Source organism: Myotis daubentonii, chromosome 17, assembly GCF_963259705.1.
Source record: "Myotis daubentonii chromosome 17, mMyoDau2.1, whole genome shotgun sequence".
In the NCBI taxonomy this organism is placed as follows: Eukaryota; Metazoa; Chordata; class Mammalia; order Chiroptera; family Vespertilionidae; genus Myotis; species Myotis daubentonii.
Window position 1 is genome coordinate 40,728,295 of NC_081856.1, and position 20,434 is coordinate 40,748,728.

The 20,434-nt window shown below is 45.4% G+C and overlaps 1 protein-coding gene and 1 non-coding gene across 2 annotated transcripts in view; both read right to left on the reverse strand.

The window, feature by feature from the left end:
* ATP6V1C1 (ATPase H+ transporting V1 subunit C1) overlaps positions 1-7,507 on the reverse strand; it is a 36,561-nt gene extending 29,054 nt beyond the window's left edge. The window contains exon 1 of the mRNA XM_059672003.1: positions 7,322-7,507. The gene's annotated coding sequence lies outside the window, so the exon portion shown is untranslated. The remainder of the gene's footprint in view (positions 1-7,321) is intronic.
* A 12,240-nt stretch (positions 7,508-19,747) lies between these two features.
* Positions 19,748-19,851, reverse strand: LOC132220235 (U6 spliceosomal RNA). The gene has a single exon (XR_009449737.1). It is a non-coding gene; the product is annotated as a U6 spliceosomal RNA (small nuclear RNA).
* Positions 19,852-20,434: the final 583 nt, after the last annotated feature.

The following is a 20,434-nucleotide window of genomic DNA, read 5'->3' on the forward strand; positions in this document are numbered from 1 at the left end:
ACCTGTTTCCTCTCAGTTCCTATACTACCTGTTATCCAAGATCTGGAAGCAGTTTTTTCATATATTTTGTTGTTTTCTAGTTGTTTATGGAAAGAAAATATGTTGCCAGTTATTTCATTGTGGCCAAACATTGAAGTCTTATCCAGTTTTGTTGTATGAATTTTTCTTGAGTTTTTGGGTTTTGCTATCTAATTGCTGTTTGTTTCTACGTAAGAATCCGGCCACAACCTCCCAGCCTCTCTCAGTCCCATATTTTAACATTTAACAAAAAACAGGAGTAACAACAACAGGACATGAAAAATGTAACAAGTCTAGGCTGAAAGACTATAGTAATACTGTGTTTGTGAAGAATGAAGCACACCAATGAACATGTACTGCTTTGGTAATAAGGACGAAAAATGTTCATTTTCTTAAATATAAAAAGAACAGATGCAGCTTGAACAAATGTCCCGCACATGCACATATGTGTCATTAATGTGCCAATGTATGGCATGGTATCATAACTAATAAAATATAAATTCATTTAAAAGTGTTAATAAAGATGTAACTTGCCATCATTAATATATTCTTAATTTAAAATTTTATCACATGAGACCCCCCAAAAATGTTGTGATTAAAAAGGGAGGACAGCCCTAGCTGGTTTGGCTCAGTGGATAGAGCATCGGCCTGTGGGCTGAAGGGTCCCGGTTTGATTCCAGTCAAGGGCACATGCTCGGGTTGTGCTGGATCCCCAGTAAGTAGTAGGGGGTGTGCAGGAGGCAGCAGATCAATGATTCTCTCTCATCATCAATGTTTCTATCTCTCTCTCTCCTTTTCTCTTCCTCTCTGAAATCAATAAAAATATATTTTTTTAAAAAAAGGGAGGACAATTTCTGAAAGGCAGTTTGTCAATATTTATCGATAGCCAAATTATGTGCACACATTTTAGCCCAACTTTAAGGAAACAAAGATATGTATTGGTATAAACATTAAATTTTTAAAACTGTTAAATATTACCTCCTGGAAATGGATTAAAAATGTTTATTTACAACCTTTCTGTATATTTCTATTTCTTAATTTTTTTTTTAAATATATTTTATTGATTTTTTACAGAGAGGAAGGGAGAGCGATAGAGAGTTAGAAACATCGATGAGAGAGAAACATCGATCAGCTGCCTCCTGCACATCTCCCACTGGGGATGTGCCCGCAACCCAGGTACATGCCCCTGACCGGAATCGAACCTGGGACCCTTCAGTCCGCAGGCCGACGCTCTATCCACTGAGCCAAACCGGTTTCAGCTATTTCTTAATTTTTAAATAAAATACATATAAACACACACAAAAACAACAAAATACTTTTTAAAAAGTATTCTAACCTCACACTTGAAAACACTGAAAAGTTTAGAGACCACTCATTAAATGGTGTGGCAACGAAGAACTCCAGTGATAATACCAAAGAGAAGGAAAAGCTGGTTAGCAGTAGCTATCTATGTCTGAAGCATGAGATCAAAGCTAGTTAACAGCCTATCTCACCAGGAATTACAGCCAGAGAAAACCCACAAGTGAACTTCAGGGAGCATACTGTTAAGGCCAGAGAACTGCACTGAGACTATGAAGACTTGGAATCGAATCTCAGTTCTGTGTATCACTGTCTGCATAAATTTCATTTGTAAAATGAAAGGATTGGATTATGATATCCAGGATCTTTTTCCGTTCCTTTATACCATGAATCTATATTGGTCGAGATTTAAAACTTCTTTTTTTCTATTTTCTTGTTATGTCCCTCAGGTAATTCAGATGATTGGTTCAGTTTCAGAACCACTGTACTAAAACAGGCATTTCTGTGGTTATATAGTGATTAGTGAATGTTACAACAAATAGCAAATATTCTTTAATAAGATGGCTGAAAGTCATATCACCATTACCAAGAATCACACACTACTGTTAGCCCTGTATTACATAAATGATTTTTGTGCTCTGTTGTTTAGAAACTTTATATATATCAACTGCCTTATTGCATGCTGTCTGTGGAAGCTTACAAACTTTAAAAAAGTGAAAGCAATCTATAACAATAGAAGTGTAATATGCTAATTAAACCAGATAACCGAACGACCTTCCGGACGTCCTTCCTGACAAAGCTGCGGTGGTGGGGGCTGAGGCAGAGGTGGTTGGGCAATCAGGCAGGCAGGCAGGCAGTCAAACAGTTACGGGCGATCAGGCAGGCAGAGCAGTTAGGGGCAATTAGGCAGGCAGGCAGGCGAGCAGTTGGGAGCGATCAGGCAGACAGAGGGGTTAGGGGCAATCAGGCAGGTAGGCAGGCGAGCTGTTAGGAGCCAGCGGTCCCCCATTGCAAGAGGGTGCAGGTCAGGCTGAGGGACCCCCTCTAACCCCCCTCTACCCCCTTTGCATGAATTTTGTGCACCAGGCCTCTAGTATGATACATAAAATTGAGTACAGGGCAAAACAAAATCTGGTTAAACTCTTTTTTTATTCAAAAAATGCACAATTTTATTTAATTTATGGAGGACAGAATACAGGGGATTTTAAATGGCAGAAAATTTCTTGTAATTTCTGGGAAGGCCAGAAAAATTGGTAGGCATGGCAAAGGAGGGCACTGTACACCTATTACTGAAGTCATCATTGGAACCTTCTGAGTTCCCAGACACTTCCTCTCTGCCTCGGGCAACTCAGCAGTGACCCAGGGAGCAAACAATGCCTTCCATGCCAGGGGGTTCCCTGAGTCTACACTCATGGCTCCCAACATGTTACTTCCCTTTTTTACTGGTAATGGCAATCACTTATTGAATATGTACTATATAATAAGCACTTTATTACGCCAAGCAATTTTGTGCTTAATTCTTTCAAAATGTTATCACCACCCCCACCTGCAAAGGAGAGAAGTGAATGAAATTACTTGCCCAAGGTCACACTGCTAGCAACTGCATACATTTTACATGCTTGTTTATTAAAATACTACTCTTAACTTCTATATCCTCAACATCTAGGAGACTGCCTGTCACTAACAAGCACTCAGGTATCTGTCCAACAAATATGATGGCACCACATATAGGGTTTTACAACCAAATGGTACCTCTATCATGAGGGTCAATATCAGCAATGAGTGGGTAAGGGCTAAATAAGGGTCTATCCCAAATGCCAATAGCACCCACAGAAAAACACTAAACTATAGGCTGATTCATAAAAATAATAATCTTTCATGGTAAAGTTAACCCACCTGTTAATGAGCTTAATTTACAAGTAACTTCATATTCATTGATAGTTGCCTTAAAATACCTTAAAAGGTACATCAGTCTCATTTTATATAACACCATTTTTGCTGTTGTTAATCCTCACCAGAGGGTATTTTTTCCATTGATTTTTAGAGTGAAAGGAAAGGGGAAAGAGGAAGGGGAGGGAGGGGAGGGAGAAAGGAACAAGGAGAGGGAGAGAGACATCAATGTGAGAGAGGCACATCGATTGGTTGATTGATTGCCTCCCACAGCCACCCCAACTGGGGACCGGGACTGAACCTGCAACCCAGTTACATGCCCTTGACCTGAAACAAACCCGAGATCCTTTGTTGAGCAGGATCTGGTCTCTAACCACCAAACACCCCTGCAGGGCTTATCTGGCATTTTATTTTCAAACTAGAGACCCGGTACACGAATTCGTGCACCAGCGGGGTCCCTTGGCCTGGCCTGCGGGATCAGGCCAAAACGGCTCTCTGACATCCCCTGAGCGGTCCCAGATTGCGAGAGGGTGCAGGCCAGGCCGAGGGACCCCACCGGTGCACGAGGGGGACCAGGGAGGGACACGGAAGGTTGGCTAGCCAGGGACAGTCCGAGGGAAGGCTCCAGGGTATGTCGCTCAGTCCTGATCAGCTAACCCCAGCAGCAAGCTAACCTACCAGTCAGAGCGACTGGCCGACCAGTCAACTGTCTGCCCCCTAGTGGTCAGTGCACATCATAGCGAGCAATTGAGCGACCTTAGCATATCATTAGCATATAACGCTTTGATTGGTTAAACAGCCGACTGGTCGACCAGACACAGCATATCTTTCCAAGGGCATTATGCTAATGGTTTCTACTATGTCTTAAAAGTATCATTGAAATGGGAATTTAATATGAATTAGATTACAACTAAAATTGTATAAAAATCCACATCCAAAGAGTGAAAGAGATATACTATTGCAGACAGATCAGAATATAGACAAGAACAAAACTTAACTAAGAATACTTAGTTACAAAACCTAGTTCCGCCTGAACAGACTTAAGTTCAAAAGACTGTTTAGGGCAGGGGTGGGCAAACTTTTTGACTCGAGGGCCACAATGGGTTCTTAAACTGGACCGGAGGGCCGGAACAAAAGCATGGATGGAGTGTTTGTATGAACTAATATAAATTCAAAGTAAACATCATTACATAAAAGGGTACGGTCTTTTTTTTCAATAGTTTTATTCGTTTCAAACGGGCTGGATCCGGCCCACGGGCCGTAGTTTGCCCACGGCTGGTTTAGGGGCTGATGGACTATAAGGAGAGCCTATTGCAAAGGTTTATTCTGGTATTCCAGTTTTGCTTTTTGGCCAATGGATTATTTCACAAGTTGGGGGGGGGGGGGGGGTCAGAGAATGAGATTTCTGAAGCCAGAAGTTTCTTTTTAGTTATAAAAACAAATTTATATGAGGCTCCTGACTAATATGCCAAAAAATAAAAATGAGCATATCCGGCACAGTTTTAAAAGCAGAATTACTTTAGTCACCTAGCTCTCAGCATTTATTTTAGTCAGACCCCAAGTACCGTTTCTTTACATTTTATCTAGGCTAGTCCCTGCAAGACATACCAAAAGAGAAAAAGATCCGGGAATTCTGAGACAACCCTGAGGCTCAGTCTTCAGCAAAATGTGAGACTTGCTTATTGACAAAATAACCCTGACTGACAACCTGAGCACTTTCAGCTTGCTGTTTGTTATTACCTCCAACTAAACTGTAAACTGAATAGCTTTACTCAAGCTTACAGAAAACAGTTTTTAACCAGCTGCCAATCCCCTGGAGCTATCCTACCAGAAAAAGTTCACCCAAAGTTCTGAACCACAGATTACAGTGCAGTTTCAAGAAACTCACCCTTCTCTCTAGATGGGATTGTGGTAAGTACTGTGTAGGTAGTCAGCAGGAACAATAGACCAGCTACTGTGGAAGTTATGCTAGACTTGGACTAATCACTATATCTGTTTCTTAGTTCCAAAGTCCAAGATCGGTTCCTATTTATACAGTGAATAGCATTTTCATCTACTTCCCTCAAAGGCCTGTGAGAATAAACATGAAAGGTAACTGAGTCCTCCCTGTGACTGACTACTGTTCCATAGAAGATATTTTGGAAGATAACATTACCAAAGGATAAAATTGGAAAGCCAAAACAGATTTTTGCAAAGGAGTCAACCACAAAACGATCCAGCTCCCCCACCCCCCTACCCCCTGTACTTCAGGGCTGCTTAGGGGTACAGGTAGTTATAATAACCCGCAGTGAAGGATGCAAATAGAGTCATCCTTTCCCTCCCCAAATCTTAGCCCCTAAATCTCTAAAAGTTTATACAGCATTCTCCTTAACTACCTTTTGGAAGAGATAAGGTGTCTGGCCTTCCAGTCTTTCAGAGGAGGCTCTTCACTTCCTGCAGGAAAGTTTAAACTGCTTTGCCATCTCTTGGTGAAAGTACAACGCCCTTCTGAGATGATCTCTCTTCATTCACTTTTGCATCCTCCACATTCTCAACAAAATTTTCTTTTCAAATCCATGTCGACTCACTTCACTGCCTATAACCTTCTCTGGCTTCCCTCTGCTTTTGGGAATAAAAGCCCTGCTGGGCCTGACCGCCGGCTTCCCCCACCTGCCTGCCTTACGTGGCTCCCTCCAGGTTCAGCCTTGCGAGTCCCCCTACCACTTCTCAGAAGCTTTATTCTTCCTCACATCTCAGGGCATTAACATTTGCTGCCCCCTCAGCCGGGAATGTTTCCCCTTACACCTTAACCTCCTTTTCGGGCATTAAGTCCAAAAGTCATGGCCTCCAAAAAGCCTTCTTTGAACCTTCTGTAAAGGCTATGTCCTTTACACACGCTTACAGATCACCCTCGGTTATTCCTCCAAAGCAAATTTCAGACTCAAAAGCATGTCCTCTGCTTGACTGTAAGCCCTATGAGACCCTGTGTGTTTTCTAAATCCTAGGACCAACACAGTGCCTGGTATATATATAGCTGAGCCTGTAGTAGTTGAATGAATAAGTAAAGAAAGCATTGAAAAGTCTGCGTGACCTGACCCCCAACTTTCCTTCCCACTTCTCCGCAATTCCAATCCACCAAACTGGGCTTTGGACGCTCCTAGAAGCACCCCTTCCCTCACCTTCAGGCCTTCAAATCCTGTGGCTTTCCCGGCCAAGCAAGTTCCCCCCGTGTCTCTCCATCTCCTCCGGGATATTTCGTGGTAGTGCCCGTCCATTCATTCGCCCGTCCCTGCTCCACCATGCCCCAGCACTCAGCACTCTTTCTTTTAATTGCACAGAATCTCACCGCGTCATGTCCGTGACTTATCTCCCCGACACGGGTGCCAGCTCCTCAGGCTGCCCTGTTCACACCCCACTAAGGACCGCGCGCTCACTGAGGTCTTCCCCCGCCCCCCCGGACACACCCCGTTTTTCCTCGGAAGAGAATATGCGCTTCCCCCAACGCCTGTTTCCCAGGTGATTCAATCTGCCTTACGTGACTCTCCCCTCGAGCTCCTTTCCAGGAGGCTCTTGCCCACCCTTCCCCCATCCTAATGAATGGTTTGAATTCTCTGGATTCTTGCTCTCCCCATGCCTGCAAGGACCCCGAGTCCTCGGTGAGGGCCCCCGGCTCGCAAACCCTTCAAACTGCCATCAACACCCGCCCCCCTTCACGCCCCTACACCCAGCGAGGGCTCTCTCGCTCGCGGTGACCTCACACACACCACCCCGGGTCCTCCCCTGGGCCACTCACCTTCATCCCCCTCAACCAAGGGGGCGTGGGTACCCTGGACACCCCCTCCCTCCTCCAAGGGGAAATGTCCCAGGCCCGCAGCGTTTCTCCTTTTCGCCTCTGCCATTGAGTACCCTCGTCGCGTCCTTTCTTTTTCCCTCCTTCCTCTTCTTAAGGGGCAGAGCCTGGGCCTAAGATGACGAAGAACCGGTGCCGAGAAACCAGTCACAGCCACCCAAGCCGGCGCCAACGCCACAGCCCCGGGCCCCGCGCCCGCCCCCATCCATCCATCCCATCCGGCGACCGCCACGCCAGCTCCAGCCCGGCCGGGACGCCCACCCCGGGTCGCCATCGCTCACTGACCCAGGCAGGTGTCCAACGAGGATGTGGTGGCAGAAACAGGTGCGGAGGCGGACGGCCTGGCAGACGTTAAGGGCTCAGCGCTCCATCCCTTCCCGGACCTAAGCTCGGGCCTCACGGCTTCCAGGACCCCAGCGCCCGAGGAGCGAGTCACGTGCCAGCCGGGGCAGTCAGCTGACCGCGGCGCGCGCCCTCCCGCCCCCGCGCGCGCTCCAGCGCAGCCGCAGCTCCGGCCGCCGAAGGGGGCGGGGCTGGGAGACCCGGGAGAGGGGCGGGCCGATCTCCGAAGGGGGCGGGGCTGGGAGGCCCGGGAGAGAGGGGCGGGCCGATCTCCGAAGGGGGCGGGGCTGGGAGGCCCGGGAGAGCGGGGCGGGCGGCCCTGCTCCGCGGGGGGTGGAGTCTCCCGCTCAGCCAGGCGATGGCGGAGTCCGGTTCGCCCCCGCGAGTGTCAGCGCCCCCATTCCTCATGCCTAACGTGATCCCACGTCTTCAGGTTCCTGCGGATCGGTCCCGGTCTCCCCTTCTGCACGGCCTTCTCCCCTCGGGGCTTGGCTCGGGCAGCCCCGTTTTCTGAGTCATAGCCTTACGGGTTCATTGTAGCTGGTTCACATTTTCCTGCCCGTCCACTTGACGTTAATTCCATAAATGCTCACCGCGCGTTTACCGTGCACTAGGAATTGAGTTCTTTTTTTTTTTTAGGATGAGGTACCGGAGCGATTCGCTTCTTGAGCATGTTACCTAGTAATGTTATCTAATTCATGGGTTTGTATGGTGCGTGGTAAACGTAACTTGTTGAAACCACTTGGGAAGGGGAAACCAAGGAAGGTGTGGGGACAAAGACACCGACGGGAGGAAGCATGACCTTTGCGGGGCGGGCAACCCTTTGAGACTGGTATATTATTTACCCCATTTACGTGTGCGCAAACTGAGACCGGTGATTATGTAATTGGGCCCGGGGGTGAGTGGCAGATCTGAGTTCTGACCCCAGGGGTCTGGCTCCGGTGTTCCTGCTCAACCTCTGGAGCAGAAAGCTTCTTCTGATCTGCCTCCTTTCATACCCTCCTTTCATACCCTGCATGCTCATGCACTCACGGCATGTAGCTCACTTCACTTGCATTCGTCCTGACCTTACAAAGGCCACCTTTTCCTCCGAGTCTTACGTAGGCATTGTACATAGTACATCGTAAGTATTTAACCACATAGATTTCACAACGAAAGCGCAGGCGAGGTTTCCAAACATTTTATGATGGAGGGCAAGGGAAGAGGTTATCTGGGTAATTAAACTGTAAGTTCTTTTCTTCTGTTCCCTAAACTAATAGAAATTATCGTCTTTGTCATTATCTTCTTGGAAATGTTATGAAACCTGGGCAGCAGCAAATGTTCATAGACATAGAAAAACATTTTTTTAAAAGTAGTTCTGCCCTCCGACCTTTATTTCAAGGTTTTGTTACCTTTATTATTAGTCAAATTTGCTCAATGGTTGCTCATGAACAAAATCTATTTAATTTTCATGTTATTTACACAAATATTCTAAAGTACCACAGTAAGTTAGCATTCAATAGTTATAATGAACCAATCAGTTAACCAAAAAAAAGCAAAAACATGCAAAAAAGACCTAGTATTTAATAATTATAAACATCTATTTCATCTCCTATTTTATTGTTACACCTAATTTCTCAATTTATAAACATCGTTCCAAAAAAATTGATTTACTGAAGGGAGAATGTGTATAAAAATTATCAACAGAAATAATGAACACCCATTTTAAGCACCCTTTGAATATTACTATTTTATTGAGTGTATTTATTTATGTGACTACTGTAGGAAAATAATTATTCATGGATCTGTCACATTTCTGTATATCTTGTGAATAGAAACACTAACTCCCTTCTTTCCAAACTATCTTTTCAAGGATATTTGTAGAGCAAACAGCATTAGAAGAGAAATAACATTCCCTCTGAAGAACTGAATAGCCACACTTACTGTATAGCCTAAAAGATTTGGGTTCTCTAAGCCCAGTTACTCTCCTGTAATGACTGTGTGTCCCCTCATCCATCTGGGCCCCTCTGTGTCCCATTGTGGGAATTAGGGGCACGGGGAACTGATGCAGATATGCCTGTGCTCATACCGCTTGCTGTGCTGTGTGTAAAAATCCCGCCTCTGACCCAGGGATCTTGTGCCAGCTGCCAGTATCCATGAGACTGTGACATGCCAGGCTAACTTATAGGGCAAAATCTCAGGCCTTCCTCGGTTCTCGAAAGTGTGGGTGACAGTGATGGAATACATCAAAGACAGGGCTTTCTCGAAGAGAAAGGATGAGGATCTCATGGGCCAATAATGGAATTTTCAAGAAGTCCATAGAAATTGATAGTGAGCCAAATTGTATTGAAACAGGAATTTTAGGGGAATATAGGCAGGCTTAGGGAATTTTTAGAATTGAAAAACACAGGGCTACAGATTGGGAGAAGGTACATCTCCATAACACAAGGAAGCCAGGTGCAGTTACATCTCCTTAGGACAAGGGAGCAGCAACAGGTACAGCGCCATAACACAAGTAAGCCAGATGCAGGGAGCAGCAACAGTTGCATTTACATAAGACAAGGGAGCTGGAAGTAGCCAAAAGGGTCTATATTTACAAAGTAAAGAAGAAGGAAGAAAGCCAGAAAGAAAAGAACAATGCGGGAGGAGGGCTTCACACGTCCCCTGTGGTGTTTGACCTTTGAGTTCAGGAGTTACTATAGTAACCTGTCTAAGGGAACAGTGACCAATCAGAGGGGATATCAAGGCGCCAGGATCTGCAGCCTTTATAAGCCTTAGGGAAAAAGAACTCAGTGGGACCCTTTTCCCCCTCCCCACGTGGGAATCCATTCTGTGGGACTCTTTCCCTTTCCCCACGTGGGAGTCTGTACTTGTGCTTCAATAAATTTCCACCTTTACTATACTACCCTCTGTCCATGGATTCATTCTTTGACTCCGGTGGACAAAGAATCCGGGTTCCAGTCCAAAAATTCCATTTCAGTGTGGTCCCTTGGAATCATAAATTGTATGGCCTACTGAACAATAAATTGCCCTCCGCTTTATTGCCTGTTAATGCAGAAGAATTGGGGAAGTTGTTGCAGGCCAGGTTGTCTCAAAGACTCCAAATGGGGCCATGGTTGCTATGCTACTAAAGTTCCTCCTCCAGACAGAGGCACTTCCTCACCATTTTGGCAATCAGCCTCAGGTTTGCCCCTTATAATGACTAGTACTGGTATTTGTCCTGGGTAGGCAGAAGGTCCCACCCTCTATTGAACAATAATTACAGGGATCATACGGATAATGACCACTTGGTTGAGTACATTACTTGCCAAGTCTCCCTACAGTGGCCTGTGTGGGCCAAAGTGGAGACATAAGTCTCTGTAATTTATAAAAAAAAAATGCCTTGTCCCTCATGTATAACTCTTCTAGATGAAAGGTCTGGGTGAGAGTAGGGAATGATTGGGGAGATGTAAAGGTATAGCAGCTGATCAATGATTCTCTCTCATCATATGCTATAGCTACTGGAATGGGACAGACCGATTTTGTGATGGTAAAGGGAGAACAGCAACCCACACCTGGGAAAGGAACACCTTAGACCTCAGCAGGAGTCGGGGAGGAAGGACCTCCAGTGTCTTTGTCTTTCAGAATCATCCCTGGAGGCTTTTTTCCAGGAAGGAAAACATCTTAGAGTGATTCTCCGAAACTGTTGAGCACCTTCTGTTTAATTCACTGTTGGGTCCACCATCCCCTGCCAGACGGCTCTGAGCACAGTGGAGGCTTGATTGCCATTCCCTTTAACCTTAAAGGATGTCTACCTGATTAGCAAGGGATGGCCCCAGCTCCTAACCCTCCCCCACAAAATACCTGTCAACACCTCTGGATGTCATCCCCAACCCCATTCTATAGCCATTGCTCAGCCATTCCATGGGGTGGATAAATGCCACCTTCCTGGTGACATGGACAAACAGCAATCTGACTGCCCTCGGGCAGCTCCTCCATAAACAAGGACTGAACTCGATTATTCAAAAGCTGCCTGAAAACTATAAGATTTAACAGCTGGTGAAGAGGCCATGTTGGGGGTATTGTTAATCTATGCCCACTGAATGGTATAGTTCTGACTTGGGGGCCCCAACTGTTGTAAGTAATACTTTCTTTTCACGGTTACCATGTGCACCCTCAGAACTATATTGCTTGCATGGAAGCCAGGCATTATCTTGACTCGCTTTTAAAAGCATGGTATCTTGAACCTTAGGGAGTGATCATAAGATACCTTCAAGAATTTAAGGAAACACAACTAGTAAAGAGCATAGCCCTTGAGTGACTGTGGGGATTTCTCCAAAATGAAGCTTCCTTTGATTATGCAGTTATTTATGCACAATCAGCAACCAGTTGTTGCTACAATGAAGGTCAATTAGAAAAAGCAGTGCAAAAATTGTCCCTGAGTTTAGTTGAAGTGATGACACCAACTCAACGCCGGAAGGCATTCACGTCAACCTCAACTTATTGGCCAGAGAAATATTATAACATGGTAGAATTGTTTCAAACGCCTTCCTCATGGGCCAAGACCATCTATAATATAGACTCTATATTATTGCTGATACTGTACATCCTGCTGAGCCTACATGAATGGCTTGGGCCAAGGGGAAAGATCAGTACAGAAACTTCAGGAGAGAGTCCCGTGACTTTTCTTAAGTTAGACTGTGATGGCTTCTAGGATGTGTTCATGGATTGAGTCTGAGACCCCAGAAGACTTAGAAGAGGCCTCTGGCTGCTGGGATGCCTGATCATAGTGGCCTCAATAAAATCTATATGAGACAGCGAACGGATGTGGTACCAGCCTGTCAGTTAGGTTAATCACAGGGGCCAGTGGAGTGGCCTCTTTATGGGAAAACTCACCAAGACAGTGGAGAAACTGGGAAACAATGCCTCATAGGGTTTCTTGCATTTCTGCCATTGTTCTGGGCTCGCTTTTCAAGGATGTCTCTATAACAAACAGTGTTGGGAGACAGAGATAGTATTTCCCTCCAGAGCAAGGGTTAGGTAAGCATGTATTACAACAAACACTTATTTTAGAATAGTTTTAGATTTACAGAAAGGTTGTAAAGATAATAGAGTTTCCATAAACCCTACACTCAGTTTCCACAATTCGCTTACCTTGTATTAATTAGTATGGTGTATTTGTCTAGGTAAGCTTTTCTACCATCTAGTCTGAAAGATTTGGTTCCCTCAGCTTAGGGTTTCTCTCCTGTAATGCAACCCACCATGTATCCAGGTGTCCAGCTGCGTCTGTCTATACAATCCTATAGGACTCAGAGGCCAGGGAAGCTGACGTAAACATGACTATGCTCATGCCGATTACTGTGCCATGAATAATAAAGTCCTTTCTCTCTGTCCCAAAGGCTTGTCTCTTATACGGTATCCATTAAAATATGTCAGACTGACTGGATAGCTTACACGCAGGATAAAATCCCCTATTCTTCACATTTTTAACAATATCCTCCTTCCCCTACCCACTCCCCACATGACTGTAAGCTCCTTGCAGGCCTGAAATAGGTTCCTGTTTGATAGAGACATATTGAACTGAACTAAATGGGGTCATAGTTTATTTTATCAATTGTGTGGAGTGAATTTGAGGTCAGAGGTCAGGCGGGTATCTGCATAGAATTGGTTCATATTACTCAGACTTTGCCTAGTAATTGAAAGGGAATGGAACACACTCCGTGGGCCCATGGGAGTAAAGCGACCATCGGAGTGAAGGTGAGAGAAAGCAGAGTGTTGGGGAGTTGGACAAGTGAGGGCTATCTGCAGGTGACAGAGAAGGCTAGGCCAGTTGGTAAGCCTGGTGTCTGAAGGATGCAGGAATAGACCCTCAGGTATTGCCGTCATGCGGTCATGAGGGTGCATGAGGAGCACGGTAACACACCATAAGTCACGTCAGCGTAGCTCAGTGACAGGAGGGCCCGGCGGACATTCAGCGAGGTCCATGAGCCTTTGGGCGGGCCCTGGCTCTTGGCCTGGAGTTCAGCAGTGGGAGTCCAGTCCTGAACTGTACAGCAGCAAAAGGGACCTGGATTCCAAAGTAGGGATCCTCCGACAGAGCGGGATGTACTCTGAAAAGTACAATTAATATCATAATATCACTTTATTTTTGGAGGGGAACACAGTGTATCAAATAGAAATTACAGAAATTAACATCTGACAAAATACTCTTGGCATAACTGATTCTCTGGGGGCCTTGGGCAATAGCCAAGTTACCAAAACAGTAGTTGGTCCATTGGGCACAGGGCGATGATCGTGAATCTCAGCATGGTGAGCTGGAGGGTCTCCTGTCTCTGCTCCCTCATCCCTCAAGGTTGGCCTCAGAGACTGACACAGAGCCCTGAGCCTCCAGGAAAAAAGCTGCCTCAGAAGCTGAACACAAGCTGGACAACCATGTGAATAATCACAACCTGTTAACACACATGCCACACATTTGCTTTTTTTTAATATATATTTTTATTGATTTCAGAGAGGAAGGGAGAGACAGAAACATCAATGATGAGAGAGAATCATTGATCAGCTGCCTCCTGCACGCCCCTCATTGGGGATCGAGCCTGCAACCTGGGCATGCGCCCTGCACCTGACCTGCAATCGAACGGCGACCTCCTGGTTCCTAGGTCGATGCTAAACCACTGAGCCATGCCAGCGGGGCCACACATTTACTTTTAAAGCTTTTTCACTTTTAAAAGTTAAAGCATCATTACACAATTGGATTATGACAAAACAATCCCTGACATGAATTAAACCCCCAAAGTAGCAATTTCCTTAGAAACCATCTAAATATAGCTACTAATGTATATTAGCATATGAGACGACCTCTTAACTTTACAAAATAATCCTATAATAGTAAATCCAGCTTATATGACACCACCAAATCTACTGTGGCATATATAAAAAAAAAAACCACACTTTTTTCTGGCTCCTTTATTTACTAGCTTTATGATCCTGGGAAAATATCACGTTCCTAACCTATTAAATGAGATTAATATTAGCACCTCATAAATTTTGAGATTTGAGATCATGGAAGTGGGAGTTCTTGAAATCATACTCACTATATACTTAAAAAAATAAATAATTAAAATAAAAAGCAAAACAGAGACAAATACTTCTTTTACATTAAATGGGTATAGGATGGTTAGCAATGAATGTTTACAGCGCACAGAGATGGTATTTGGGCAACAAAATATCGATGAGGGGTGCTGTAGTCTCTGTTCTGGTGGGAGATTGTGCCCTGAGGAGGTCTGGGAAAAGGGGGATCACCCTGGGATTCCAAAGGTATGTTATCCTAAATGCAAAAATAAATAAACAGACAGACAGGCTAAGTTAAGGTAAAGATTGACCTTTGTCAAGGAAGCCACAGGCATAGGATGCAACTACCCACTACGACTCGCTTTTAGTTGGAATTTTTATCTTCAGACCATCCTATGTGGCTCTGCGTTTGTAAGGCCGGCCACCGTGCAGGCCTCCCCTGAGCCTGTCACGTTTACATTGTAGCCCCTTCTTCATCCACAGTGTCTTAGTTCCGAATCACATAGATTGTCTGGTGATGTGCCTGTTCTTTACATTTCTCTTACGTGTGTCCCTGACATACACCTCCCTTCACTTCCCTGTTCCGGAGCCCAAATGCAGAACTCGGATAACACTGGGAAACATGAGGTTCTTTCCGATGTGATCAGAGACACGAAGTCATGTGGGAGGCTGAAGAGAAAGCTCTTTCATGGTTGGCAGAGGCTCTTCAAACATTTTCACGCCCTTTAAACTAAACGACGAAGTTCTCCCATCGTGCTGAACTGCTCTTGCTGCTTCCCAGACTGAAAAGCAACCGAAGAGACAGTTACTGCTTAGGAATGTTAAATGCATATGTGGCTCTCCTGCTAAATCTGACAACCCTCCCTCACCAGCCCAGGCTGGGAAATTAGCGATGTAAAGCTCTCTTTGAAACATACAGTGGATTTATTCCTCAGAATTAAACACACACACACACCCCAAAAAAACGCACTTCATTCAATTACACTAAGATTAGGATGTTGTGATTTACATAGTATTTTTAATAAGTAAATATTTCACTCTATAAAACTGAGATAGGAAGTGTAGTTAGAATACAGACCTACTTTAAAAGATTTATCTAGTTCAAGGAAAGCCCAGACCTGGGTCTTTGAAAAATAGGGCGCCATACATTGTGAATGACACATGACTTAAAATTTCTGGTGGGTGGAAGGTCCAACTGCCTCAGTGGGAGGCTGGGTTATAACCTGCAAGATCGCAATCTCCACTTCTTGGGAATTCAGGCACAAATGAGCATGACAAGAACAGCCCAGTTGTTCCCTGGAAAGCTACAGCATTTTCTTCCATTCCAGCATTCTTTTTTTTTTTTCCTAAAATAAATTTTTATTCATTTCAGAGAGGAAGGGAGATGGAGAGAGAGAAATAGAAACATCAATGATGAGAGAGGATCATTGATTGGCTCCCTCCCACACACCCCACACTGGCATGTGCCCTGACTGGGAATCGAACCGTCACCTCCTGGTTCAGAGGTTGATGCTCAACCACTGAGCCACACCAGCTGGACTTCAGAGAGTTCTTTAAAGGAATGGCACAGTCCTGCCTGGAGCCTCAGTCATGACGGGGCTCCTCCAGCAGACCCACTAGTTAGTGATGGACAATAGGGAAGGGACAGCTCTCTCTGCCCCCCTGGGAGTCTCATAAAAATGCTTGTCACTCCCTGGCCAAACTAATTCAGAATAGTCTTCTCTTTTGGCAACATCCATCCCAACATTCTCACCTGGGCAAGACGCCCTACTTAAGTTTTATCCCCCACATCAGCTGGGGTGCTTGTTAAAAATGCAAATGCTCACACATAACGCTAGGCCTGGGAATTTGTATTTTTAACAAACAGCCCAGTGGTGTCGGACTCATCCTCAGTCCACAGCTCCGTTTCAGAAAGAAGGATGTTTTTTGTCTTTGGTGCGGTGGTAACAGATCCCCTGCCTTCTCTTTGGGGAGCAGGTGCTCCCAGGGTGTGAAGAGCCCCCAGGTGTGGTGACCACACCCAGCCCTGTCCTCCCAGCACGTCTTTCTCTTCTCTCTCCCCCGTCAGACTTCCTTTCCTCACAGGAGCTCCAGGCCCATCTTAGTGTCAAAGGAAAACAGCAACTATTCCTCACATGAGCTTTTTTTTTTTTTTTTTTTACTCTGTGGCTTTCAATTCTTTTGCTTCCAGGGACCCATCTTCGGAATACTGGTTTTAAATGCATCAAATAAAATAAAAAAGAAACCCATGACATCAAAATGCTGCTTTCCTAATATGTTTTAAAATGCGATGTAGTCATACATGTTCGTCTTTATTAGTACATTAGAAAACACGATCTAGAGGCAGGCCTAGGACTTTTCTTAATTTCAAACCAGAAAGAGTATATGGTATTTCGAAATATTCACAGCAACTATAATTTTACCCAAAACTATGTATGATTTCTCTGGTGACAAAGTCTTAGGTAGTTCTACGGTTTGTGGGCTACATTTGTTACCAAGGTTAAATATTAACAAGAAGGAAGCAAAAGGAATCAGACATTGTTGAGCCGAATGGGCTGGTACACTGCGCGTGTTCACTGCACCTGGAAGCTACAGTTAACAACTATCCCTTCCCCCATGTAAGGAGCAGCCCCCCCCCCCACCCCCACAGGATTGGGGGGGGGGACTACGATGTTATTAGGGAGTGTTCCCAGGAAAAATCACAAGGAGAATAAGGAAGTGGGGCAGGAAAAAAAGGGGGACCAAAAAAGGGGTGACACCAAGCAGAGGGGACTTGGGATGAGGTAGAGGCCATCTCAGAGTTGTCCAATGAACAAAAGTTTGAGAGCTTTTCTATTCCCATGCCTGCTCCTGGTCCATGTGGAGGAGGCGTAATCACCAGGGCAACCTGGCTCCCCCGGGAGCAGGGGTGAGGTGGGCTATGGCCGAGAAGGGGTGGCCGGTGGCGGAAAGCACGGTGCATGCTGACAGCACGGCTAAGGTGGGCTCGAAAACGGAGCAGCTAGGTAACACAGTGCAGCTCTGATTTTGCTGTTTTGTCTTCGTAGGGACACCAACATAGCGTTCAGTGCCGAAGAGAAAGCGATCTGAAGAGAGTAACAGCACAATCTTCCCTTTGGAAGGCCTAGGCTCTGTTCCCAGCTTGTCAGCATCATGACCCCAGAGGAGCCATTATCTCTGAGGCCCTCAGCTTCCCCTCTGGACCACAGGCAACCTTAGAGGCCACACTGAGGGCGCTAAGTAGACACTTTGTGATGGACTACAATTACTTTATTCCTTTGGCACCGTAGGAATTCGGGTTGTGACTGACCTACAAGCTCCCTTCCTGCTGGGTCTCTCACCACAAGTGCCTCTCAGTTTCCATGTTTCTGTTATTTCTCCCAGGGGCGTTTGCTTGTGGGTAGGTGATTCAGCTCTTCAGAGGGAACCCATGACCGTCATGTGAGCCGTGTTTAATTTTGCACAGTTCAATTGTCTATTAGTCAGGCTGTACGAGGTGACTCTACTTTTCCAATGATACCGCACAGGAAAAATCATTCAAGATTTTTTTTCTAGGAGGTTTAAAAGAGGGAAATATAAGTGACTCATCTCTTTGTGAGGATCCGTATTGTAATGAAGACATAGCAGAGCCTGTTATGTCCTTCAAGCATGTGTGAATAAGTGACCTGTCTTCCAGTGTTGGCATGAGACTGATGCTACTAGACTTGTACTGCGGTTTTACTAGTATGATATTCTAAATTGGTTAGCAACCGGAATGAACTTCGGTAATGCTGCTGGGTGTGAGGAATGTGACCCCATGGATGTGGTGGACACAAGAGATGTGGCCCCCAGATGCCCCGAGGTTCCAGGTTCGATCCCTGGTCAGGGCACATACCAGAAGCAACCAATGAATGCATAAATAAGTGGAACGACAAATCAATGTTTCTCTCTCCCCGCCCCCCTTCTTCTTTCTCTCTAAAATCAATCAATAAATTTTTTTTAAAAGCCAAAATAGACCGAAACCGGTTTGGCTCAGTGGATAGAGCGTCGGCCTGCGGACTGAAGGGTCCCGGGTTCGATTCCGGTCAAGGGCATGTACCTGGGTTGCGGGCATATCCCCAGTGGGAGATGTGCAGGAGGCAGCTGATCGATGTTTCTCTCTCATCGATGTTTCTAACTCTCTGTCTCTCTCCCTTCCTCTCTGTAAAAAATCAATAAAATATATTAAAAAAATAATAATAAAAATAAAAGCCAAAATAGGCCTAAAGCTAGGCCTCTTGCACCAAACAATTAGTGAATGCAAAAAAAAAAAAAAGGTATTGAAGAAAATAAATAAAGTCCATGCAACGCATTTTATTGCAATATTTGCTTTATCGTGGTGTTCTGAAACCAAACTGGCACTATCTCCAAAGTCTGCCTGTCCTGTGATATCATCTAGGTAAATGTTGAAATAATGTAAAAACAATGTTAAAATGTTAATAAAGCTGTAGAACTTTTAAAGTGTTTTTAAATACCCTGATTAGACACATACTACACTCTTCAAGGATTCCAGTGGTGAGAATAAAAGCAGGAAAGATTCTTTGCTTTGCAAGAATTTTTCTTTAAAATATATATATATATTTCAGAGAGGAAGGGAGAGGGAGAGAGAGATAAAAACATCATGATGAGAGATGCAGCCCACCCCACCCCCCCCCACCCCCCCCCCCACCCCCGCACTGGGTATAGAGTCTGCAACCCAGACATGTGCCCTGGCCGGAAATTGAACTGTGACATCCTGGTTCATAGGTTGACACTTAACCACTGAACACACCAGCAGGGTGGAATTTTTCTTTTTTTAAAAAAAAAATGTTTATTTTGTTAATCCCCACCCAAAGATATTTCTTTCCATTGATATTTAGAGAGAGTTGAAGGGAGGGGAGGAGAGGAAGAGAAAGAGAGAAAGAAACATTGATCTGAGAGAGACACATCGATTGGTTGCCTCCTGCACTAGAGATCAAACTTGCAACCCAGGTATGTGCCCTTGACTGGAAATTGAACCCATGACCCTTTGGTGTGCAGGCCAATGCTCTAACCACTGAGAAACACCGGCCAGGGCTTTAAAAAATATGTTTTTATTGATTTGAGAGAGAGAGAAACTTTGATCCATTCCCCCTACTGGCACTGAGTCCTGAAACCCTGGCATGTTTCCTGACCAGGAATCGAACCAGCAACCTTTTGGTGCGTTGGCCGATGCTCATCCAACTGAGCCACACCGGCCTTGGCTGCAGGAATTTTTCTTGGATTTAAGGTACTTTTAAGGCTGCATTGGGAGCCAGCATTAGGAACCATGCTTGGTAAGTGACACAGCCTGATTTTTTTTTTTTTTTTCACATGGAAGGCTTCACGAATTGGCGTGTCATCCTTGCACAAGGGCCATGCTAATCTTCTCCGTACCGTTTCAGTTTCAGTGTATGTGCTGCCGCGAGCACAGCACAGCCTGCTTTTGTAGCTTCCAGCCCTTTTCAGAGACCCAAGATCCTCATTTCCTGTTCTCCAGGGCTAACCCACCTCTTCCCACGCTCAGATTTCTGCTTCTGGAATACAACATGTGCTCTGTGAAAGTCCCCGAGAAAGGAATGCCCCTCACAACCTAAGCCATCTATCCCCTCAGCGCCCCAACACAATTAGATTTAGTTCTGGGGCTCAGACCAGTGGCGGTGAGAGCTAGGACTCAGCCTTCCCCTGTGCACTGGGGGCAGTTTTAGGGACCCTCTGTCTGAAGAGAACAGCTGGTGGAGACCCACTGAATCTGGCTTATTGAAAGGCGCTTAGTCAGAACAGGAGGTTCCCTGAAAACCAAACCAGTGAGCACATGTTCATGGCCCTCCCTAGCGCCCAACATCTGGGTTGCTGCTGCTACTCCTTCTGTTCAGTGTGGGCTGAGCATGGAACTCACGGAGGCACAAGAGGGTATAAGAACTTCATCTGTTCCAGTCTGGACAAGGCAAGAAAAAACTGCCTCAATGCCCCCTTGAGAAACCAACCTCCCCACCCCCACCCCGCATAAACTGC